Consider the following 24,148-nt stretch of genomic DNA (forward strand, 5'->3'; position numbering starts at 1 on the left):
TGCCCCAGTACACATGCTTGATTCTCTTTCGGAGACATAGCAATCCCTAGGTTTTAAGATACTTACTAGTCAGGTACATTCTTAGGCGTTTAATATGCGGTGTTGAGTCCATTTCATTGAGCAAGGAATAGCTCTTGTCTGTTCCATATTTGGCTTAAGGAACTTTATCTGTGCTCATTTCAATCTCTGGTTTTATGCAGCACCCCAACTCACGTTTCCCCTTAAGCAAGCATAAGTTGGTTTTCTAAATTTGAGACCCTGTTCTGTTTTGGAATTCAGTTCCTGTGTAGCCAAGTTTACATTCCGTGTATTAGTGATATCTTTTGATGTTTCTTTTTCTGTGTGACTTATTTCAGTTAGAATCATCGTACCTGAATCCACTCATTATGCTGCTATGGGCCTGATGACATAGATTTCATTGCTGAGTGATACTGCATTGTACATAAGTACCACAAGTTCTTTATCCATTTTTCACTTTCTGTGATATTGAATTTGTACGGTAAACGAGGTTCTTGTAAACAGAGGCGTCCCAAACTTTGGGGTGGCTGTGTCTTTTTTATTTTGATTTCCCTAAGCTATAAGACCATAAGTGGAAGTGCCCTAGGCTCTGTTGCTTTGTTTTTTCGATGTTTCAGGAAACACCATACACTTCTCCTGAGTGTCTGTTGGCAATTTACATCCCGCCCATCAGCATAACAAGGCTCCCAGTTCTCCATGGCCTGTCCTGCCTTTCTGGATTTTACACTTTTTTCAGATGGCCCTTTTGACCGGGGGGAAGTGAGACTTCATTGTAGTGCAGATTTCCTTTGCAAGCTTGCTTGGTTGGCCAAAAAGGGCGTATGCGTTTTTTCCTGAATATATTCAGGGAAAAACGCATACGCCCTTTTTGGCCAAGTGCATCATTGTGGACGTTCTGCCTCTTTTCCTATGCTTTCATTGCAGTTCCAGTCTACCTCCTGAAATCGGTTTCCTGCAATTCTGCCCCGCTTTCAAGTCCTCTTGGCAGCCTTACTTCAGTCTATTTTTGGACGATAGCTGTCATTTATAACTCTGCAGGTTTGTGAATTACAGTGCCCCTGAGCTCCTTTCTTCAACTTGCTTTCTTGTGACCTGGCCGCAACACCGCAGAATGGCTTCAGGCCCTAATCTGGTTCCGGCACGGCATGTTGAGCCTTTGGTTAATTCCTCTTCCTGGTGGGAAATGAGAGTTAAATTTGCCCGTCCAGACACCTCCAGCTAGTCTCTCATTGGTTCTCGCTATTCCTGTTCATCTTCCGCAGAAATTGCAAACTGGGCCAAACAGGAGGTTAAAGGCGCTGACTTTCCAAGTCGGGAGAGTGTTAGTAAAGCGTCTGGAATGTTGCACCCGAGTACCAGGGTACGAAAACTGAGACATATTTGAACACGTCTCCCGATCACACGGTTGATCATACTCTGGGTTCCACATGCATGTTTTAGCTGAAGGAAGAATACCTTAAACCTGGAGAGTTGAGACCTGTGGAATGGGAACCATGCAATATGACTTCAAGGGGTCTTCATTTGCTCACCAAACCTCTCCAATCCTATCACTGCTGCATTTATGCCCCAGTACACACGCTTGATTCTCTTTCGGAGACATAGCAATCCCTAGGTTTTAAGATACTTACTAGTCAGGTACATTTTTTGGCGTTTAATATGCGGTGTTGAGTCCATTTCGTTGAGCAAGGAGTAGCTCTTGTCTGTTCCATATTTGGCTTAAGGAACTTTATCTGTGCTCATTTCAATCTCTGCTTTTATGCAGCACCCCAACTCACCTTTCCCCTTAAGCAAGCATAAGTTGGTTTTCTAAATTTGAGACCCTGTTCTGTTTTGGAATTCAGTTCCTGTGTAGCCAAGTTTACATTCCGTGTATTAGTGATATCTTTTGATGTTTCTTTTTCTGTGTGACTTATTTCAGTTAGAATCATCGTACCTGAATCCACTCATTATGCTGCTACGGGCCTGATGACATAGATTTCATTGCTGAGTGATACTGCATTGTACATAAGTACCACAAGTTCTTTATCCATTTTTCACTTTCTGTGATATTGAATTTGTACGGTAAACGAGGTTCTTGTAAACAGAGGCGTCCCAAACTTTGGGGTGGCTGTGTCTTTTTTATTTTAATTTCCCTAAGCTATACGACCATAAGTGGAAATGCCCTAGGCTCTGTTGCTTTGTTTTTTCGATGTTTCAGGAAACACCATACACTTCTCCCGAGTGTCTGTTGGCAATTTACATCCTGCCCATCAGCATAACAAGGCTCCCAGTTCTCCATGGCCTGTCCTGCCTTTCTGGATTTTACACTTTTTTCAGATGGCCCTTTTGACCGGGGGGAAGTGAGACTTCATTGTAGTGCAGATTTCCTTTGCAAGCTTGCTTGGTTGGCCAAAAAGTGCGTATGCGTTTTTTCCTGAATATATTCAGGAAAAAACGCATACGCCCTTTTCGGCCAAGTGCATCATTGTGGACGTTCTGCCTCTTTTCCTATGCTTTCAATGCAATTCCAGTCTACCTCCTGAAATCGGTTTCCTACAATTCTGCCCCGCTTTCAAGTCCTCTTGGCAGCCTTACTTCAGTGTATTTTTGGACGATAGCTGTCATTTATAACTCTGCAGGTTTGTGAATTACAGTGCCCCTGAGCTCCTTTCTTCAACTTGCTTTCTTGTGACCTGGCCGCAACACCGCAGGATGGCTTCAGGCCCTAATCTGGTTCCGGCACGGCACGCTGAGCCGTTGGTTATTTCCTCTTCCTGGTGGGAAATGAGAGTTAAATTTGCCCGTCCAGACACCTCCAGCTAGTCTCTCATTGGTTCTCGCTATTCCTGTTCATCTTCCGCAGAAATTGCAAACTGGGCCAAACAGGAGGTTAAAGGCGCTGACTCTCCAAGTGGGGAGAGTGTTAGTAAAGCATCTGGAATGTTGCACCCGTGTACCAGGGGAGGAAAACTGAGACATATTTGAACACGTCTCCCGTTCACATGGTTCATCATACTTGGGTTCCACATGCATGTTTTAGCTGAAGGAAGAATACCTTAAACCTGGAGAGTTAAGACCCGTGGAATGGGTACCATGCAATATGACTTCAAAGGGTCTTCATTTGCTCACCGAACCTCTCCAATCCTATCACTGCTGCGTTTATGCCCCTGTACACATGCTTGATTCTCTTTCGGAGACATAGCAATCTATAGGTTTTAAGATACTTACTAGTCAGGTACATTCTTAGGCGTTTAATATGCGGTGTTGAGTCCATTTCGTTGAGCAAGGAGTAGCTCTTGTCTGTTCCATATTTGGCTTAAGGAACTTTATCTGTGCTCATTTCAATCTCTGGTTTTATGCAGCACCCCAACTCACCTTTCCCCTTAAGCAAGCATAAGTTGGTTTTCTAAATTTGAGACCCTGTTCTGTTCTGTAATTCAGTTCCTGTGTAGCCACGTTTCCATTCCGTGTATTACTGATATCTTATGATGTTTCTTTTTCTGTGTGACTTATTTCAGTTAGAATCATCATACCTGAATCCACTCATTGTGCTGCCAAGGGCCTGATGACACAGATTTCATTGCTGAGTGATATTGCTTTGTAAGTAAATACCACAACTTCTTTATCCATTTTTCACTTTCTGCGATGTTGAACTTGTACTGTAAATGAGGTTCTTGTAAACATAGCCATTGCAAACTTTGGGGTGGCTGTGTCTTTTTGATTTTAATTTCCCTAAGCTATAGGACCATAAGTGGAAGTGCCCTAGGTTCTGTTGCTTTGTTTTTTAGATGTTTCAGGAAACACCATACACTTCTCCCGAGTGGTTGTTGGCAATTTACATCCCGCCCATCAGCATAACAAGGCTCCCAGTTCTCCATGGCCTGTCCTGCCTTTCTGGATTTTACACTTTTTTCAGATGGCCCTTTTGACCGGGGGGAAGTGAGACTTCATTGTAGTGCAGATTTCCTTTGCAAGCTTGCTTGGTTGGCCAAAAAGGGCGTATGCGTTTTTTCCTGAATATATTCAGGAAAAAACGCATACGTCCTTTTTGGCCAAGTGCATCATTGTGGACGTTCTGCCTCTTTTCCTATGCTTTCAATGCAATTCCAGTCTACCTCCTGAAATCGGTTTCCTGCAATTCTGCCCCGCTTTCAAGTCCTCTTTGCAGCCTTACTTCAGTATATTTTTGGACGATAGCTGTCATTTATAACTCTGCAGGTTTGTGAATTACAGTGCCCCTGAGCTCCTTTCTTCAACTCGCTTTCTTGTGAGCTGGCCGCAACACCGCAGGACGGCTTCAGGCCCTAATCTCGTTCCGGCACGGCACGCTGAGCCTTTGGTTAATTCCTCTTCCTGGTGGGAAATGAGAGTTAAATTTGCCCGTCCAGACACCTCCAGCTAGTCTCTCATTGGTTCTCGCTATTCCTGTTCATCTTTGCAGAAATTGCAAACTGGGCCAAACAGGAGGTTAAAGGCGCTGACTCTCCAAGTTGGGAGAGTGTTAGTAAAGCGTCTGGAATGTTGCACCCGAGTACCAGGGGAGGAAAACTGAGAAATATTTGAACACGTCTCCCGTTCACATGGTTGATCATACTTGGGTTCCACATGCATGTTTTAGCTGAAGGAAGAATACCTTAAACCTGGAGAGTTAAGACCCGTGTAATGGGTACCATGCAATATGACTTCAAAGGGTCTTCATTTGCTCACCGAACCTCTCCAATCCTATCACTGCTGCGTTTATGCCCCTGTACACATGCTTGATTCTCTTTCGGAGACTTAGCAATCCATAGGTTTTAAGATACTTACTAGTCAGGTACATTCTTAGGCGTTTAATATGCGGTGTTGAGTCCATTTCGTTGAGCAAGGAGTAGCTCTTGTCTATTCCATATTTGACTTAAGGAACTTTATCTGTGCTCATTTCAATCTCTGGTTTTATGCAGCACCCCAACTCACCTTTACCCTTAAGCAAGCATAAGTTGGTTTTCTACATTTGAGACCCTGTTCTGTTCTGTAATTCAGTTCCTGTGTAGCCAAGTTTACGTTCCGTGTATTACTGATATCTTATGATGTTTCTTTTTCTGTGTGACTTATTTCAGTTAGAATCATCATACCTGAATCCACTCATTGTGCTGCTAAGGGCCTGATGACACAGATTTCATTGCTGAGTGATATTGCTTTGTAAGTAAATACCACAACTTCTTTATCCATTTTTCACTTTCTGCGATGTTGAACTTGTACTGTAAACGAGGTTCTTGTAAACAGAGCTGTTCCAAACTTTGGGGTGGCTGTGTCTTTTTGATTTTAATTTCCCTGAGCTATAGGACCGTAAGTGGAAGTGCCGTAGGTTCTGTTGCTTTGCTTTTTAGATGTTTCAGGAAACACCATACACTTCTCCCGAGTGTCTGTTGGCAATTTACATCCCGCCCATCAGCATAACAAGGCTCCCAGTTCTCCATGGCCTGTCCTGCCTTTCTGGATTTTACACTTTTTTCAGATGGCCCTTTTGACCGGGGGGAAGTGAGACTTCATTGTAGTGCAGATTTCCTTTGCAAGCTTGCTCGGTTGGCCAAAAAGGGCGTATGCGTTTTTTCCTGAATATATTCAGGAAAAAACGCATACGCCCTTTTTGGCCAAGTGCATCATTGTGGACGTTCTGCCTCTTTTCCTATGCTTTCAATGCGATTCCAGTCTACCTCCTGAAATCGGTTTCCTGCAATTCTGCCCTGCTTTCAAGTCCTCTTGGCAGCCTTACTTCAGTGTATTTTTGGACGATAGCTGTCATTTATAAGTCTGCACGTTTGTGAATTACAGTGTCCCTGAGCTCCTTTCTTCAACTCGCTTTCTTGTGAGCTGGCCGCAACACCGCAGGACGGCTTCAGGCCCTAATCTGGTTCCGGCACGGCACGCTGAGCCTTTGGTTATTTCCTCTTCCTGGTGGGAAATGAGAGTTAAATTTGCCCGTTCAGACACCTCCAGCTAGTCTCTCATTGGTTCTCCCTATTCCTGTTCATCTTCCGCAGAAATTGCAAACTGGGCCAAACAGGAGGTTAAAGGCGCTGACTCTCCAAGTGGGGAGAGTGTTAGCAAAGCGTCTGGAATGTTGCACCCGAGAACCAGGGGAGGAAAACTGAGACATATTTGAACACGTCTCCCGTTCACACGGTTGATCATACTCTGGGTTCCACATGCATGTTTTAGCTGAAGGAAGAATACCTTAAACCTGGAGAGTTGAGACCCTTGGAATGGGTACCATGCAATATGACTTCACACGGTCTTCATTGGCTCACCGAACCTCTCCAATCATATCACTGCTGCGTTTATGCCCCTGTACACACGCTTGATTCTCTTTTGGAGACATAGCAATCCATAGGTTTTAAGATACTTACTAGTCAGGTACATTCTTAGGCGTTTAATATGGGGTGTTGAGTCCATTTCGTTGAGCAAGGAGTAGCTCTTGTCTATTCCATATTTGGCTTAAGGAACTTTATCTGTGCTCATTTCAATGTCTGGTTTTATGCAGCACCCCAACTCACCTTTCCCCTTAAGCAAGCATAAGTTGGTTTTCTAAATTTGAGACCCTGTTCTGTTTTGGAATTCAGTTCCTGTGTAGCCAAGTTTACATTCCGTGTATTAGTGATATCTTATGATGTTTCTTTTTCTGTGTGACTTATTTCAGTTAGAATCATCGTACCTGAATCCACTCATTATGCTGATACGGGCCTGATGACATAGATTTCATTGCTGAGCTATACTGCATTGTACGTAAGTACCACAAGTTCTTTATCAATTTTTCACTTTCGGTGATATTGAACTTGTACGGTAAATGAGGTTCTTGTAAACAGAGGCGTCCCAAACTTTGGGGTGGCTGTGTCTTTTTGATTTTAATTTCCCTAAGCTATAGGACCATAAGTGGAAGTGCCCTAGGTTCTGTTGCTTTGCTTTTTAGATGTTTCAGGAAACACCATACACGTCTCCCGAGTGTCTGTTGGCAATTTACATCCCGCCCATCAGCATAACAAGGCTCCCAGTTCTCCATGGCCTGTCCTGCCTTTCTGGATTTTACACTTTTTTCAGATGGCCCTTTTGACCGGGGGGAAGTGAGACTTCATTGTAGTGCAGATTTCCTTTGCAAGCTTGCTTGGTTGGCCAAAAAGGGCGTATGCGTTTTTTCCTGAATATATTCAGGAAAAAACGCATACGCCCTTTTTGGCCAAGTGCATCATTGTGGACGTTCTGCCTCTTTTCCTATGCTTTCAATGCAATTCCAGTCTACCTCCTGAAATCGGTTTCCTGCAATTCTGACCCGCTTTCAAGTCCTCTTGGCAGCCTTACTTCAGTCTATTTTTGGACGATAGCTGTCATTTATAACTCTGCAGGTTTGTGAATTACAGTGCCCCTGAGCTCCTTTCTTCAACTCGCTTTCTTGTGAGCTGGCCGCAACACCGCAGGATGGCTTGAGGCCCTAATCTGGTTCTGGCACGGCACGCTTAGCCTTTGGTTAATTCCTCTTCCTGGTGGGAAATGAGAGTTAAATTTGCCCGTCCAGACACCTCCAGCTAGTCTCTCATTGGTTCTCTCTATTCCTGTTCATCTTCCGCAGAAATTGCAAACTGGGCCAAACAGGAGGTTAAAGGCGCTGACTCTCCAAGTGGGGAGAGTGTTAGTAAAGCGTCTGGAATGTTGCACCCGAGTACCAGGGGACAAAAACTGAGACATATTTGAACACGTCTCCCGTTCACACGGTTGATCATACTCTGGGTTCCACATGCATGTTTTAGTTGAAGGAAGAATACCTTAAACCTGGAGAGTTGAGACCTGTGGAATGGATACCATGCAATATGACTTCAAACGGTCTTCATTTGCTCACCGAACCTCTCCAATCCTATCACTGCTGCGTTTATGCCCCTGTACACATGCTTGATTCTCTTTTGGAGACATAGCAATCCATAGGTTTTAAGATACTTACTAGTCAGGTACATTCTTAGGCGTTTAATATGGGGTGTTGAGTCCATTTCGTTGAGCAAGGAGTAGCTCTTGTCTATTCCATATTTGGCTTAAGGAACTTTATCTGTGCTCATTTCAATCTCTGGTTTTATGCAGCACCCCAACTCAACTTTCCCCTTAAGCAAGCATAAGTTGGTTTTCTAAATTTGAGACCCTGTTCTGTTTTGGAATTCAGTTCCTGTGTAGCCAAGTTTACATTCCGTGTATTAGTGATATCTTATGATTTTTCTTTTTCTGTGTGACTTATTTCAGTTAGAATCATCGTACCTGAATCCACTCATTATGCTGCTACGGGCCTGATGACATAGATTTCATTGCTGAGTGATACTGCATTGTACGTAAGTACCACATGTTCTTTATCCATTTTTCATTTTCTGTGATATTGAACTTGTACGGTAAATGAGGTTCTTGTAAACGGAGGCGTCCCAAACTTTGGGGTGGCTGTGTCTTTTTGATTTTAATTTCCCTAAGCTATAGGACCATAAGTGGAAGTGCCCTAGGCTCTGTTGCTTTGTTTTTTAGATGTTTCAGGAAACACCATACACTTCTCCCGAGTGTCTGTTGGCAATTTACATCCCGCCCATCAGCATAACAAGGCTCCCAGTTCTCCATGGCCTGTCCTGCCTTTCTGGATTTTACACATTTTTCAGATGGCCCTTTTGACCGGGGTGAAGTGAGACTTCATTGTAGTGCAGATTTCTTTGCAAGCTTGCTTGGTTGGCCAAAAAGGGCGTATGCGTTTTTTCCTGAATATATTCAGGAAAAAACGCATACGCCCTTTTTGGCCAAGTGCATCATTGTGGACGTTCTGCCTCTTTTCCTATGCTTTCAATGCAATTCCAGTCTACCTCCTGAAATCGGTTTCCTGCAATTCTGCCCCGCTTTCAAGTCCTTTTGGCAGCCTTACTTCAGTCTATTTTTGGACGATAGCTGTCATTTATAACTCTGCAGGTTTGTGAATTACAGTGCCCCTGAGCTCCTTTCTTCAACTCGCTTTCTTGTGACCTGGCCGCAACACCGCAGCATGGCTTCAGGCCCTAATCTGGTTCCGGCACGGCACGCTGAGCCTTTGGTTAATTCCTCTTCCTGGTGGGAAATGAGAGTTAAATTTGCCCGTCCAGACACCTCCAGCTAGTCTCTCATTTGTTCTCGCTATTCCTGTTCATCTTCCGCAGAAATTGTAAACTGGGCCAAACAGGAGGTTAAAGGGACTGACTCTCCAAGTCAGGAGAGTGTTAGTAAAGCGTCTGGAATGTTGCACCGAGTACCAGGGGACGAAAACTGAGACATATTTGAACACGTCTCCCGATCACACGGTTGATCATACTCTGGGTTCCACATGCATGTTTTAGCTGAAGGAAGAATACCTTAAACCTGGAGAGTTGAGACCCGTGGAATGGGTACCATGCAATATGACTTCAAAGGGTCTTCATTTGCTCACTGAACCTCTCCAATCCTGTCCCAGCTGTGTTTATGCCCCTGTACACACGCTTGATTCTTTTTCAGACATAGCCATCCATACGTTTTAAGATTCTTACTAGTCAGGTATATTCTTAGGCGTTTAATATGGGGTGTTGAGTCCATTTCGTTGAGCAAGGAGTAGCTCTTGTCTATTCCATATTTGGCTTAAGGAACTTTATCTGTGCTAATTTCAAACTCTGGTTTTATGCAGCACCCCAACTCACCTTCCCCCTTAAGAAAGCATAATTTGGTTTTCTAAACTTGAGACCTTGTTCTGTTTTGTAATTCAGTTCATGTGTAGCCAAGTTCACATTCTGTGTATTAGTGATACCTTATGATGTTTCTTTTCTGTGTGACTTATTTCAGTTCGAATCATCATACCGGAATCCACTCATTATGCTGCTACGGGCCTGATCACATAGATTTCATTGCTGAGTGATATTGCATTGTACGTAAGTACCACAACTTCTTTATCCATTTTTCACTTTCTGCGATGTTGAACTTGTACCGTAAACGAGGTTCTTGTAAACAGAGCCGTTCCAAACTTTGGGGTGGCTGTGTCTTTTTGATTTTAATTTCCCTAAGCTATAGGACCATAAGTGGAAGTGCCCTAGGCTCTGTTGCTTTGTTTTTTAGATGTTTCAGGAAACACCATACACTTCTCCAGAGTGGCTGTTGGCAATTTACATCCCGCCCATCAGCATAAGAAGGCTCCCAGTTCTCCATGGCCTGTCCTGCCTTTCTGGATTTTACACTTTTTTCAGATGGCCCTTTTGACCGGGGGGAAGTGAGACTTCATTGTAGTGCAGATTTCCTTTGCAAGCTTGCTTGGTTGGCCAAAAAGGGCGTATGCGTTTTTTCCTGAATATATTCAGGAAAAAACGCATACGCCCTTTTTGGCCAAGTGCATCATTGTCGAGGTTCTGACTCTCTTCATATGTTTTCAATGCAATTCCAGTCTACCTCCTGAAATCGGTTTCCTGCAATTCTGCCTTGCTTTCAATGCCTCTTCATAGCCTTACCTCAATATATTTTTTGAAAATAGTTGGCCTTTATAACTCTGTAGGTTTTTGAATTGCAGTGGCCCTTAGCTCCATTTTTTAGCTCTTATTTTTGTGGTCTTGCCCCGTAACCACAGGATTCCTTGAAGCCCTATTTTTCTTCTGGGGCACCTTGCTGTGCCTTTGGTTAATTCTTCTTACTGATGTGATATTAGAGTGACATGTGCCCATTGAAACCGCTACAGCTAGTTTCTCACTGGTTCCCCCTATTCCCATTCATCCTCTGCACTAACTGCAGACTGTGCGATACCAGAACTTAAAGGCATTGACTCCATGTGGGGATGTTGTTAGTAAAGCGGCTGGAATGTCGATCCGGAGCCCCAGGAGAGGAAAAATGAGGTGCGTTTTAGAAACCTTTCCCGATCATATGGTATACCAGTCGCTGGGTTTCCCAAGCATGGTTTAGCTGTAGGAAGATTCCCTTCAACCTGGAGTGTTGGGACCCTTGGACTGAGTAGCATGAAGTATTGCATTAAACTTTCGGCAGTTGCTCACCAAAGCTCACCAATCCTGTCAGCCCCAAGTGTCCAGCCTTATGTCTTATCCAGCTGTGGGTTTATATGTGGTCAATCCAGGTTGCATCACAGCCCCTGAGCGAATTTTGTAAGAATTTTTCTCTCTTTCATTGTTTCAGCGTTTTGTTTTTAAAATTTATTTCTATAATGGGGTTTAGCTCCTTTTCACTGCTGTGTTTGTGCCGCTCTGCACACACTTGATTCCCTTATGGAGATATATCAATACATGGGTTTTAAGATTCTTATTCCTCAGATATATTTCTCTGCGGTGTATAGGGTGTGTTGAGGCCAGTTCATTGAGCAAGGTGTAGATCTTGTCTAATACCTATTTGGTTTATTGAACGGTATCTGTGCTAATTTCAAACTCTGGTTTTATGCATCACCCCACCTCTCCTTTCCCCTTAAGCTGACATAAGTGTGTTTTCTAAATGTGAGACACTGTTCTGTTCTGTAATTCATTTCTTGTGCAGCCATATTTACCCTCCCTCTATAAGTGATATCTTATGATATGTTTCTTTTTCTGTTTGACTTATTTCAAGTAGTATTATCGGACCTAAATCCACTCTTTATCCTTCTACTAGCCTTATTACATTGATTTCATGGTGAAGAGATATTCCATTGTACATAAGTACCACATCTTCTTTATCCATTGTTCTCTTTCCTGGGATATTTAAGGTGTACTGAAGTTGAGGTTCTTGTAAACAGAGTAGCCCTAAACTGTGGTGTGCTTGTGTCTTGTTGATTTTTAGACTTCCCTAGATATACTCCCATGATTGGAAGTGTCCTATGCTCTGTAGCTCTGTTTTTTAGATGATTTAGGAACCACCATACACTTCTCCAGAGTGGCTCTCGGCAGTTCACACACTGCCCATCAGCGTATAAAGGCTCCCTGTTCTCCATGGCCTGTCCTGCATTTCTGGTTTTTACAATTTTTTAGGATGGCCCTTTTGACCGGTGGGAAGTGAGACTTCTTTGTTGTGCACATTTGCATTGCTTGCTTGCTTCGTTGCCCATAAAGTGCGTATGCGTTTTTTCCTGGATATAATCAGGAAAAAACGCATACGCCCTTTTGGGCCAACTGCATCATTGTCGAAATTCTGCCGCTTTTCATGTGCGTTAAAGACGAGTCCAATCTATCTCTTGAAATCTGTTTCTTGCAATTCTGTCTTGCATTCAGATCCTCTTCTTTGCCTTACCTCAACATATTTTTGGACGTTAGTTTTCATTTATAACTCTGCAGGTTTGTGAATTGCAGTGACCCTGAGCTCCATTTTTTAAGTTGCTCTTTTGTGAGCTGGCCTCAAACCCGCAGGATTGCTTCAGGCCCTATTTTGGCTCTGGCGAGGCAGGCTGAGCCTTTCTTTAATTCTTATTCTTAATGGGAAATTAGAGTGATATGTGCCCGTCCAAACCCCTACAACTCTTCTCTCATTGGTTCCCCCTCTTCCCGTTCATCCTCCTCACAATTTGCAAAATGTGTGAAACAGAAGTTTAAATGTGCTGATTCTCCAAGTGGGGAGATTCTAAGTAGCGTGGCTGGAATGGTGAACAGGAGCACCAGGAGAGGATAAATGAGGTGCATTTTAGACACATCTCCCGATCACATGGTGTACAGTCCTCTGGGTTTTCCATGCATGTTTTAGCTGTAGGAAGATCCCTTGAACCTGCAGATTTGGGACCCATTGAATGGGTACCAGGTAGTATTACTTTAAAGGGTGTGCATTTCCTCACCCAACCTCACATTTCTCTTAGCGCAAACAGTTTCCAGCCTTATGTCTCATCCTGCTGTGGGTCTAGATGTGTTCAATCCATGTTGCATCACCGTCCCTGAGGAAAAGTTGTAAGAGGTTTTCTCTGTCTCTCTGTCGTTTATTTTTTTCAATTTATTACTATATTGGTTACAGCTGATTTTCAAAGCTCTGTTTCTTGCTGCTGTACATCCACTTGATTCACGTACAGAGAGACATCAATAAATTCTTTTTCAGATTCTTACCAGTCGTATATATTCTTTTCCGGTGACTTGAGTGTGCTGAGTGCAGTTCTTTTAGCTACCGTGTAGGCCTTGTTGATTATCAGTTTGGTATTTGGAATGGTATCTTTGCTAATTTCAACCTCCTGGATGATGCCTCACCCCTCCCCACCTTTCCCGTTTAGCAGCCTTATGCGTGTTTTCTACATATTTGACTATGTTTTTGTTTTGTAATTTATTTCATGTGTAGCCATTTTGGATTCCACCTTTAAGTGATATCTTATGATATGTGTCTTTTTCTTTTTGAATTCTGTCACTTAGAATGATCATACGTAACTCCTCCGGAGTTGTTACAACTGGCCATATTTCATTGATTTCCAGGCTGAATAATATTCCACTCTACCTAAGTACCACATCTCTATCCATTTTTTCCCTCCAGAGACATTTAAGTTATATCCTAGTCGAGGATCTTTTAAACAGAGAGGGGGTAAACATTGGGGTGCCTGTGTCCTCTCGATTTTTGTTTTTCCCAAGATATACGCCCATGAGTGCAAGTGCCCTATGCTCTGTAGCTCATTTTTTAGATGCTTTAGTAAACACAATACACTTCTCCAGAATGGCCGTTGGCAATATACATTTCCACTATAAGTCTCACAGGGCTCCCTCTTCTCGTTGCCCTGTCCTGCATTTCTGTTGTTTACGCTTTATGAGGATGGCTCTTCTGACTGATGCGAAGTGATATCTTTTGTAGTATTGACTTCCAGTGCCCACCTGTTTGGTTGGCTAAAAACGTGTATGCCCTTTTCTTGAATATATACAGAAAAGAACGCATACACCCTTTTTGGCCAACTGCAATGTTGGCAATGTTCAGCTCCTTTTCTTGTGCTTAATGGCGAGTCCTTTCTACCTCCTCAAATCCCTTTCCTGCCATTCTCCCTTGCTTACAAGTCCTTTTCTCTGACTTTCCTCAAGACATTTTTCAGTGATGGATATTTTCAACTCTGCAGTTTTGTGAATTTTACTGCCCCTGAGTTCTATTGTTCAACTCGTGTTTATGGGAACTGGCCACAAAGCAGCGGGATTTCCTCAAGCCCTATACTGTTTCCATGGGCAACCCTAGCCTTTGGTCAATTCGTCTTCCTGATTGGAAATTAGAGTGACATGTGCCTGTCTGAACACCTAGGACTTGTCTCTCATTGTTCCTCATCCTTCCGCTTCATCCTCTGGACAAATTCCAAAGTGTACGCAACAGGATGTTGACAGTGCTGACATCTCCAAGTGGGGAGACTGTTAGTAAAGACGCTGGAGGGGTGAACCCGAGCACCAGGAGATGAGGAGATGAGATGCCTTTTCCAAACTCTTCCCGATCAGACGGTATACCATCCTCTGGGTGTGACAGACATGTTTTAGCAGTAGGAAGAGTCCCATTCATGTAAGGAGAACACCAGGGCTTTTTCAAAATCAGTGTCTCCCCGAAACCCAAACTGGGGAATTTTTTAAGCTACAGCTACACATATGTTCATTAAGGGCCTTGGGAAGTAGGCAGAGTCCAAACTTTAGATGATTGAAGTCTTCAGGGTCAGAAGCACTCACCACCAGCTTCCCTTAGGCTACACTTTAACTGTCATTGATAGATGATGTCAATAAAAATATCTATTCTTTTTCAGATTATTTCCCCTTATAGGTTATTGCAAAATGTTGAGTGTAGTTCCCTGTGCTATACAGTAGTTCCTTGTTGATGATCTATTTTATACATAGCAGTGTGTATGTGTTCATTCCAAACTGTTAATTTATCCCTCCTCCCACCTTTCCCCTTTGGTAATAATAAATTATAAGATTTTATACTTCTCAGAAATGGGGGAGCTGAAAGAGAGGTATCATTTTCAATGGAAAAGCATTTAAAACAAGATTGAAGGTTTAACCAAGATTATTAGATGTACATCCTTGGAAAGAAATCACTTCGTTTCTCTAATATTGACCTGACAAATAAGACAAACCTTTTCACTGAACTTGCTTATAAAAAGTGATGGAAATATCAAATGGAAGTGTTAAAAACATCTTATTTTACCCGAGCCTTATACACTGTTCTATGTTAACTACAGTTTGGCTCACACATCTGTTCATTGAGGTTACAATAGTCTCAATTTCTGTTACTGATCCTCCAGAGTGGACCCCAACAAGTGTCCCCCTGCCCAGTGTCATTGGGGCCAACAGATCGAGACTGAGTTTGGTTCACAAGCAAAGGAAACTTTATATTTTGATCAGAGAATGGAGAGGTGAGAGCATGCACTACCCCGTGGGCTGTGGGCTGGGCTGCTGTGTAGAGATCCTGTCAGAGTCAGTGGGAGGGAGGGAGGCGGCGGAGCTCTCGAGGGCCAGGTTGGCTGTAGCTCAGGCTCTATATCGTGGAGTCTGCACTGGGCCCCAGGAGCTGAGGTGTCGACCCAGCCATTCTGCACTAGGAAATCTGGTCTGAAGTGCCGGGTGTGGAACCTCTGCATGCGGGACCCTAGGAGCACGTGAAATTAGACAAAGCACAAAGGATAAAAAAGGTTAGACTTGACTTTATTGCCCAGATTCTATTTTTATCTCCCAGGGATTTTTAATGGGCTTTGCTGGGGACAAACCCCTCCTCTGCCTTTTGTCCCGTTCCTCATTCTTGGAGTGCTGAGGGTGCAGACCCTTCTTCTGTAACTGCTGAGTGCTGAGTTGGGAGCCCTCATACCCTGGGGCGAGGGTCAGAGCTTCTCCCCAGCAGCCTCCCGGTGACGTTGATTGTCCCCAGGACCCCTGCCTCCCTGCTCGTCCACCTGAACACCAGCATTGGAAGTGTTATAGATTCTAATGACCTTTAAGGGTCCAGGAAAGAGATGTGCAGAGACGCTGTGGGGGCCGGTTTCACCCCGCCCCACATTTGTTCGGCCACCTTAGGCTGACCGTCTCTGCCAGCCTAGATGCTCTGACCAGTAGTCTGCGCTTTCTTCAATTAGGCCCCTGAATTAACGTACAAACAGCACCAGGTGTCAGAGCCCTGCCCGCTCAACTCCCAGACAGTCCAGGGTCAGTGGTGATCAAGGACCATGATGGCTACTGAGTCAACAGCCTTTTGAAGTAAACAGGAGTCCAGCCGGTCTTATTGGCCACCATCATCACGGTGTCTGTAGGCTTTTCTATGGTGACAGTGTGGTATACTGTTCCCCCGCCAAGATTATTAGCTCCCCTCTGGGTGCAGTAAGTCCTGCAAGCAGTAGTCTACTCTTTTGGGACTCACTCTTGTTGTTTTATGAGAGAAACTCCAGGTCAAGTGATGTTCACACGAGTCGTCATGGTGCCCTGTTGCCCCCGGTTATCTCTCTGGATGTTGGAGTTGGAGGGCCTCCTCACTCGAGGTCGGTGTGCCCACGGAGCGAACCCTGCAACTTCAGGGCATGGTTGGTGGTTAGGATCACCACGTGGGGTCCTTTTCCCTTAGGAGGGAGGTGGCCTTTTGGGCTGCTGATTTCCAGGTTTTTAGATACCGCCAGTATCTTGGCCAGATGTGGCAGTGGGCCAAGCCCCTTAGTGACCGTAGTTTATCCTACCTGGATGGCATTCTTGCATTGTTCCATTTCAAGTGGTCCCAGTTTTTGCACTAATTCTCCAATGGCGATTCACCTTTCACCGGGAATGTAAAGGTCAAAGGGTTTAGCTAAATTAGGGAGTTCCAGGGCAAGGGTCTGAATTGACTGCTCTTTCCATTCTTGAAAGGCCACTTCTGGATTCTATTCAAAAGGATCATCATCTTTTCCTTTCAGTGTTTCATATAGAGGCCCAGCTAGTAGACTGTAGTTAGGGATCCAGAAGCAGCACACCCTGGCCTCCCCAGGAACCCCTAAGCTGTCTTCTAGTTTTAGAAAGGGGTAAGGCTGAAAATGGTTTCTTCCCTTTCCTGGGATGGGCTTCTCTGACCTTCTGTGAGAATGAAGCCCAGGCAGGTCACCGCAGTCTGTGATATTTGAGCTTTTTCTTGGACAACTTCTATCCTTTATTGGCTTGGTAGTTCAGAGGCCTCCTTAGTAGGGCTGGTGATCAGAATGTCGTCTGCATATTGAAGGAGGGTTTCCTTTTCCAGAGGTAGAACTTTTAGGTCTTTAGCTAAGCTTTCCCCAAAGATGGTGTGGGAATTTTTGCACCCTTGGGGCCAGACGGCCCGGAAGTATTGTTTTAGTTGTATGTTGAGTCCTGCCACTCACAAGCCAAAATTTCTTGTGACTCTGGGACTAATGGAATACAAAAGAAGGCATCATTGAAGACTAATACAGAATACCATGTCCTGGTGGTTGGTAGAATGACCAGCAGGGTGTAGGAATTAGGAGCAACTGGAGGTATATCCTCGGTGGCTTCACTGACTGTCCTGACATCCTTTACCAGGTCCCCAGCAGCCCATGGGGCTCTCGTGGTCAGACCAATCCCAGAATATGGAGCTCACCTGGGCAGGTACCCCACCCCCACCCCAGCCCACGGGGCTCTCGTGGTCAGGCCCCTCCCAGGATACAGAGCTACCCTTGCAGGTACCGTGGCAGGGCTGGGCACACAGGAACCGTGCACATAGCCCTCATTGCAGAGCACCCCCAGCTCACCTGTCGCTCAGAGCTGACACAGAGCACCTCAGAGCAGGACTTGAACTAACAAACAGCAGCTGCGACAGGTCTGTGACCCTGGGCATCACTCCGTGAGGCCTCCCTCCACCTGGTCTTCCAGAGACTTCCACTGCACCCGGGGCACCAGGCCTCTGTCTCCAACCACCACCCACCCCTCCTCTCCCTGACTCCTGGGTTCCTCTCATTAGGAGAGGGTTTTCTTGAAGTTGTCTCCCACTCATGGGCCAGATAAAATGATTAGAAAACAAGCCAAAGCTGCAGCCCCTTGTCTATCCTGACTCTCAGGAGCCCACACCTGTTCCTTGGACCTGGCCGGTTCAGCAAGTTCCATTTTCTGCAACTGTGAGCCCCTGAGGGGTGATGATTGGCTGACCTGGGCAGCCTTACCGTGCCGGCCAGCCCTCCCCAGGTGTGCCTGGGTTGAGATCAATATAAATACCACTCCAGGCAGCAAGAGCCCCTGCAGCTGTGCCTGACGCCATTTTCTCTGCCCTGTCAGCAGTCTCGGGGCTGGGCTGGTGGGAGGGAGTGAGAGGCCACGGCTTTGTGGGTGGCCCAGTGTGAGTGGGGCTCTGCTGGACTTTCTGCAGCAGTTGCCAGGCTGCCACCTGCTAAAGAAGAGGATGTGTCACCCATACCTGCTGCTGGAATTTCTCCCTGGGCAGAGGTGAGGAAGGAAAAAAGCAGTGGGGGCAGGGACAGGACGGGTATCTCAGGCAGGGAAATGGAAATCTTCCAGAAGAGCACCCAGGGCCAAGACCATCCTGGCTGGCCTGCAGGCACCAAGTCGGCCGGCATGCTGTCACTCGTGTGGCTCTATGGCCCTTCCTCTAGGCTTTCAAGTCCTTGTATATATTCAGGTGTTTTACCTGGGATGGGTGGGAATAGTTCAGCAGCAACTGGCCTGGGGCTCAGCTCACGTTTACTCACAGATGCCTCGGCACGGTGCCCCAGCTTTGCAATGAGGACGCTTGTTGCGTGAGGGTTGCTGGCTGAATGGGAGACGATTCCCCACCACTGACCAACTTCAGAATTGTTTACAACTGGAGCAAGTGCCCTGATACGGTTTTCCTCTGTGTAACTGGTGGGTTCTGTGTTTTTTTTCTCTTTTTCGTTTTTGGTTCAAGGTAGATTTTATTCCTCTTTTTTGTATTTACAGATATAAGCATGGAAATAATTTATTCATATAAATACATGTATGTGCAGGGAATAATTGTTTTTTCTGTTTTATTTTTTAAATTTTATTTCTTTTTAATTTTGAATTTTATTTTATATTTTTATACAGCAGGTTCTTATTGGTTATCTATTTTATACATATAAATGTATACATGCCAATCCCAGTCTCTCAACTCCTCCCACCACCACCCCCCAACAGCTTTCCCCCCTTGTTGTCCATACGTTTGTTGTCTACATCTGTTGCTCTATTTATGCCTTGCAAAATGGTTAATCTGTACAGTTTTTCTAGGTTCCACATATATGCATGAATATACAAGATTTGTTTTTCTCTTTCTGACTTACTTCACTCTGTATGACAGTCTCTAGATCCATCGACGTCTCTACAAATGACCCAATTTCATTCCTTTTCATGGCTTAGTAATATTCCATTTTATATATGTACCACAGCTTTATGCATTCGTCTGTCTGTGGGCATTTAGGTTGCTTCCATTACCTCGATATTGTAAATAGTGATGCAATGAACATTGCGGTGAATGACTCTTTTTGATTTATGGTTTTGTCTGGGTATATGTCCAGTACTGGGATTGCTGTATCATATGGTAATTCTATTGTTAGTTTCTTAAGAAATTCCATATTGTTCTCCATAATGACTGTATCAATTTATATTCCCAACAATAGTGGGAGAGGGTTCCTTTTCTCCACACCCTTTCCAGCATTTTTTGTTTGTAGATTTTCAATGATGCCTATTCTACCAGGTGTGAGGTGATACCTCATTGTTGAATCCATTTCGTTGAGCAAGGGGTAGCTCTCGTCTATTACATATTTGGCTTAAGGAACTTTATCTGTGCTAATTTCAAACTCTGCTTTTATGCAGCACCCCAACTCACCTTCCCCCTTAAGCAGGCATAAGTTGGTTTTCTAAACTTGAGACCCTGTTCTGTTTTGTAATTCAGTTCATGTGTAGCCAAGTTCACATTCCGTGTATTAGTGATACCTTATGATGTTTCTTTTTCTGTGTGACTTATTTCACTTAGAATCATCGTGCCTCAATCCACTAATTATGCTGGAACGGGCCTGGTGACATAGATTTCATTGCTGCGTGGTATTCTGTTGTACATAAGTACCGCAACTTCTTTATCCATTATTTGCTCTCTGGGATATTTACCTTGTGCCGTAGAAGAGATTCCTGTAAAAAGAGCCGTCCCAAATTTTGGGGTTGCTGTGTCTTTTTGATATTAATTTCCCTAAGCTATAGGACCATAAGTGGAAGTGCCCTAGGCTCTGTTGCTTTGTTTTTTAGATGTTTCAGGAAACACCATACACTTCTCCCGAGTGTCTGTTGGCAATTTACATCCTGCCCATCAGAATAACAAGGCTCCCAGTTCTCCATGGCCTGTCCTGCCTTTCTGGATTTTACACTTTATTCTGATGGCCCTTTTGACCGGGGGGAAGTGAGACTTCATTGTAGTGCAGATTTCCTTTGCAAGCTTGCTTGGTTGGCCAAAAAGGGCGTATGCGTTTTTTCCTGAATATATTCAGGAAAAAACGCATATGCCCTTTTGGCAAAGTGCATCATTGTGGACGTTCTGCCTCTTCCTACGCTTTCAATGCAATTCCAGTCTACCTCCTGAAATCGGTATCCTGCAATTCTGCCCCGCTTTCAAGTCCTCTTGGCAGCCTTACTTCAGTCTATTTTTGGACGATAGCTGTCATTTATAACTCTGCAGGTTTGTGAATTACAGAGCCCCTGAGCTCCTTTCTTCAACTCACTTTCTTGTGAGCTGGCCGCATCACCGCAAGATGGCTTCAGGCCCTAATCTGGTTCTGGCACGGCACGCTGAGCCTTTGGTTAATTCCTCTTCCTAGTGGGAAATGAGAGTTAAATTTGCCCGTTCAGACACCTCCAGCTAGTCTCTCATTGGTTCTCCCTATTCCTGTTCATCTTCCACAGAAATTGCAAACTGGGTCAAACAGGAGGTTAAAGGCACTGACTGTCAAAGTCGGGAGAGTGTTAGTAAAGCGTCTGGAATGTTGCACCCGAGTACCAGGGGAGGAAAACTGAGACATATTTGAACACGTCTCCCGATCACATGGTTGATCATACTCTGGGTTCCACATGCATGTTTTAGCTGAAGGAAGAATACCTAAAACCTGGGTAGTTGAAACCCGTGGAATGGGTACCATGAAATATGACTTCAAAGGGTCTTCATTTGCTCACCGAACCTCTCCAATCCTATCACTGCTGCGTTTATGCCCCTGTACACATGCTTGATTCTCTCTCAGAGACATAGCAATCTATAGGTTTTAAGATACTTACTAGTCAGGTACATTCTTAGGCGTTTAATATGCGCTGTTGAGTCCATTTCGTTGAGCAAGGAGTAGCTCTTGTCTATTCCATATTTGGCTTAAGGAACTTTATCTGTGCTCATTTCAATCTCTGGTTTTATGCAGCACCCCAACTCACCTTTACCCTTAAGCAAGCATAAGTTGGTTTTCTAAATTTGAGACCCTGTTCTGTTCTGTAATTCAGTTCCTGTGTAGCCAAGTTTACATTCCGTGTATTACTGATATCTTATGATGTTTCTTTTTCTGTGTGACTTATTTCAGTTAGAATCATCATACCTGAATCCACTCATTGTGCTGCTAAGGGCCTGATGACATAGATTTCATTGCTGAGTGATACTGCATTGTACATAAGTACCACAAGTTCTTTATCCATTTTTCACTTTCTGTGATATTGAATTTGTACGGTAAACGAGGTTCTTGTAAACAGAGCCGTTCCAAACTTTGGGGTGGCTGTGTCTTTTTGATTTTAATTTCCCTAAGCTATAGGACCATAAGTGGAAGTGCCCTAGGTTCTGTTGCTTTGTTTTTTAGATGTTTCAGGAAACACCATACACTTCTCCCGAGTGGCTGTTGGCAGTTTACATCCCGCCCATCAGCATAACAAGGCTCCCAGTTCTCCATGGCCTGTCCTGCCTTTCTGGATTTTACACTTTTTTCAGATGGCCCTTTTGACCCGGGGGAAGTGAGACTTCATTGTAGTGCAGATTTCCTTTGCAAGCTTGCTTGGTTGGCCAAAAAGTGCGTATGCGTTTTTTCCTGAATATATTCAGGAAAAAACACATACGCCCTTTTTGGCCAAGTGCATCATTGTGGACGTTCTGCCTCTTTTCCTATGCTTTCAATGCAATTCCAGTCTACCTCCTGAAATCGGTTTCCTGCAATTCTGCCCCGCTTTCAAGTCCTCTTGGCAGCCTTACTTCAGTCTATTTTTGGATGATAGCTGTCATTTATAACTCTGCAGGTTTGTGAATTACACTGCCCCTGAGCTCCTTTCTTCAACTCGCTTTCTTGTGAGCTGGCCGCAACACCGCAGGATGTCTTCAGGCCCTAATGTGGTTCCGGCATGGCACGCCGAGCCTTTGGTTAATTCCTCTTCCTGGTGGGAAATGAGAGTTAAATTTGCCCGTTCAGACACCTCCAGCTAGTCTCTCATTGGTTCTCGCTATTCCTGTTCATCTTCCGCAGAAATTGCAAACTGGGGCAAACAGGAGGTTAAAGGCACTGACTCTCCAACTAGGGAGAGTGTTAGTAAAGCATCTGGAATGTTGCACCCGAGTACCAGGGGAGGAAAACTGAGACATATTTGAACACGTCTCCCGTTCACATGGTTCATCTTACTTGGGTTCCACATGCATGTTTTAGCTGAAGGAAGAATACCTAAAACCTGGGTAGTTGAAACCCGTGGAATGGGTACCATGAAATATGACATCAAAGGGTCTTCATTTGCTCACCGAACCTCTCCAATCCTATCACTGCTGCGTTTATGCCCCTGTAAACATGCTTGATTCTCTTTCAGAGACATAGCAATCTATAGGTTTTAAGATATTTACTAGTCAGGTACATTCTTAGGCGTTTAATATGCGCTGTTGAGTCCATTTCGTTGAGCAAGGAGTAGCTCTTGTCTATTCCATATTTGGCTTAAGGAACTTATCTGTGCTCATTTCAATCTCTGGTTTTATGCAGCACCCCAACTCACCTTTCCTCTTAAGCAAGCATAAGTTGGTTTTCTAAATTTGAGATCCTGTTCTGTTCTGTAATTCAGTTCCTGTGTAGCCAAGTTTACATTCCGTGTATTACTGATATCTTATGATGTTTCTTTTTCTGTGTGACTTATTTCATTTAGAATCATCATACCTGAATCCACTCATTGTGCTGCTAAGGGCCTGATGACACAGATTTCATTGCTGAGTGTTATTACTTTGTAAGTAAATACCACAACTTCTTTATCCATTTTTCACTTTCTGCGATGTTGAACTTGTACTGTAAACGAGGTTCTTGTAAACAGAGCCGTTCCAAACTTTGGGGTGGCTGTGTCTTTTTGATTTTAATTTCCCTAAGCTATAGGACCATAAGTGGAAGTGCCCTAGGTTCTGTTGCTTTCTTTTTTAGATGTTTCAGGAAACACCATACACTTCTCCCGAATGTCTGTTGGCAATTTACATCCTGCCCATCAGCATAACAAGGCTCCCAGTTGTCCATGGCCTGTCCTGCCTTTCTGGATTTTACACTTTTTTCAGATGGCCCTTTTGACCGGGGGGAAGTGAGACTTCATTGTATTGCAGATTTCCTTTGCAAGCTTGCTTGGTTGGCCAAAAAGGGTGTATGCGTTTTTTCCTGAATATATTCAGGGAAAAACGCATACGCCCTTTTTGGCCAAGTGCATCATTGTGGACGTTCTGCCTCTTTTCCTATGCTTTCATTGCAATTCCAGTCTACCTCCTGAAATCGGTTTCCTGCAATTCTGCCCCGCTTTCATGTCCTCTTGGCAGCCTTACTTCAGTCTATTTTTGGACGATAGCTGTCATTTATAACTCTGCAGGTTTGTGAATTACAGTGCCCCTGAGCTCCTTTCTTCAACTTGCTTTCTTGTGACCTGGCCGCAACACCGCAGCATGGCTTCAGGCCCTAATCTGGTTCCGGCACGGCACGCTGAGCCTTTGGTTAATTCCTCTTCCTGGTGGGAAATGAGAGTTAAATTTGCCCGTCCAGACACCTCCAGCTAGTCTCTCATTGGTTCTCGCTATTCCTGTTCATCTTCCGCAGAAATTGCAAACTGGGCCAAACAGGAGGTTAAAGGCGCTGACTTTCCAAGTCGGGAGAGTGTTAGTAAAGCGTCTGGAATGTTGCACCCGAGTACCAGGGGAGGAAAACTGAGACATATTTGAACACGTCTCCCGATCACACGGTTGATCATACTCTGGGTTCCACATGCATGTTTTAGCTGAAGGAAGAATACCTTAAACCTGGTGAGTTGAGACC

The 24,148-nt window shown here is 44.4% G+C and overlaps 1 long non-coding RNA gene across 12 annotated transcripts in view; it reads left to right on the forward strand.

The window, feature by feature from the left end:
• LOC307181295 overlaps nucleotides 1–24,148 on the forward strand; it is a 1,377,052-nt gene that overhangs the window by 991,777 nt on the left and 361,127 nt on the right. For all 12 annotated transcript variants that reach the window (XR_013826358.1, XR_013826359.1, XR_013826360.1 and 9 more), the window contains one exon: nucleotides 23,013–23,094. This is a non-coding gene — a long non-coding RNA (uncharacterized lncRNA). The remainder of the gene's footprint in view (nucleotides 1–23,012; nucleotides 23,095–24,148) is intronic.

Source organism: Stenella coeruleoalba, assembly GCF_951394435.1.
Source record: "Stenella coeruleoalba genome assembly, contig: scaffold_34, whole genome shotgun sequence".
Classification (NCBI taxonomy): domain Eukaryota; kingdom Metazoa; phylum Chordata; class Mammalia; order Artiodactyla; family Delphinidae; genus Stenella; species Stenella coeruleoalba.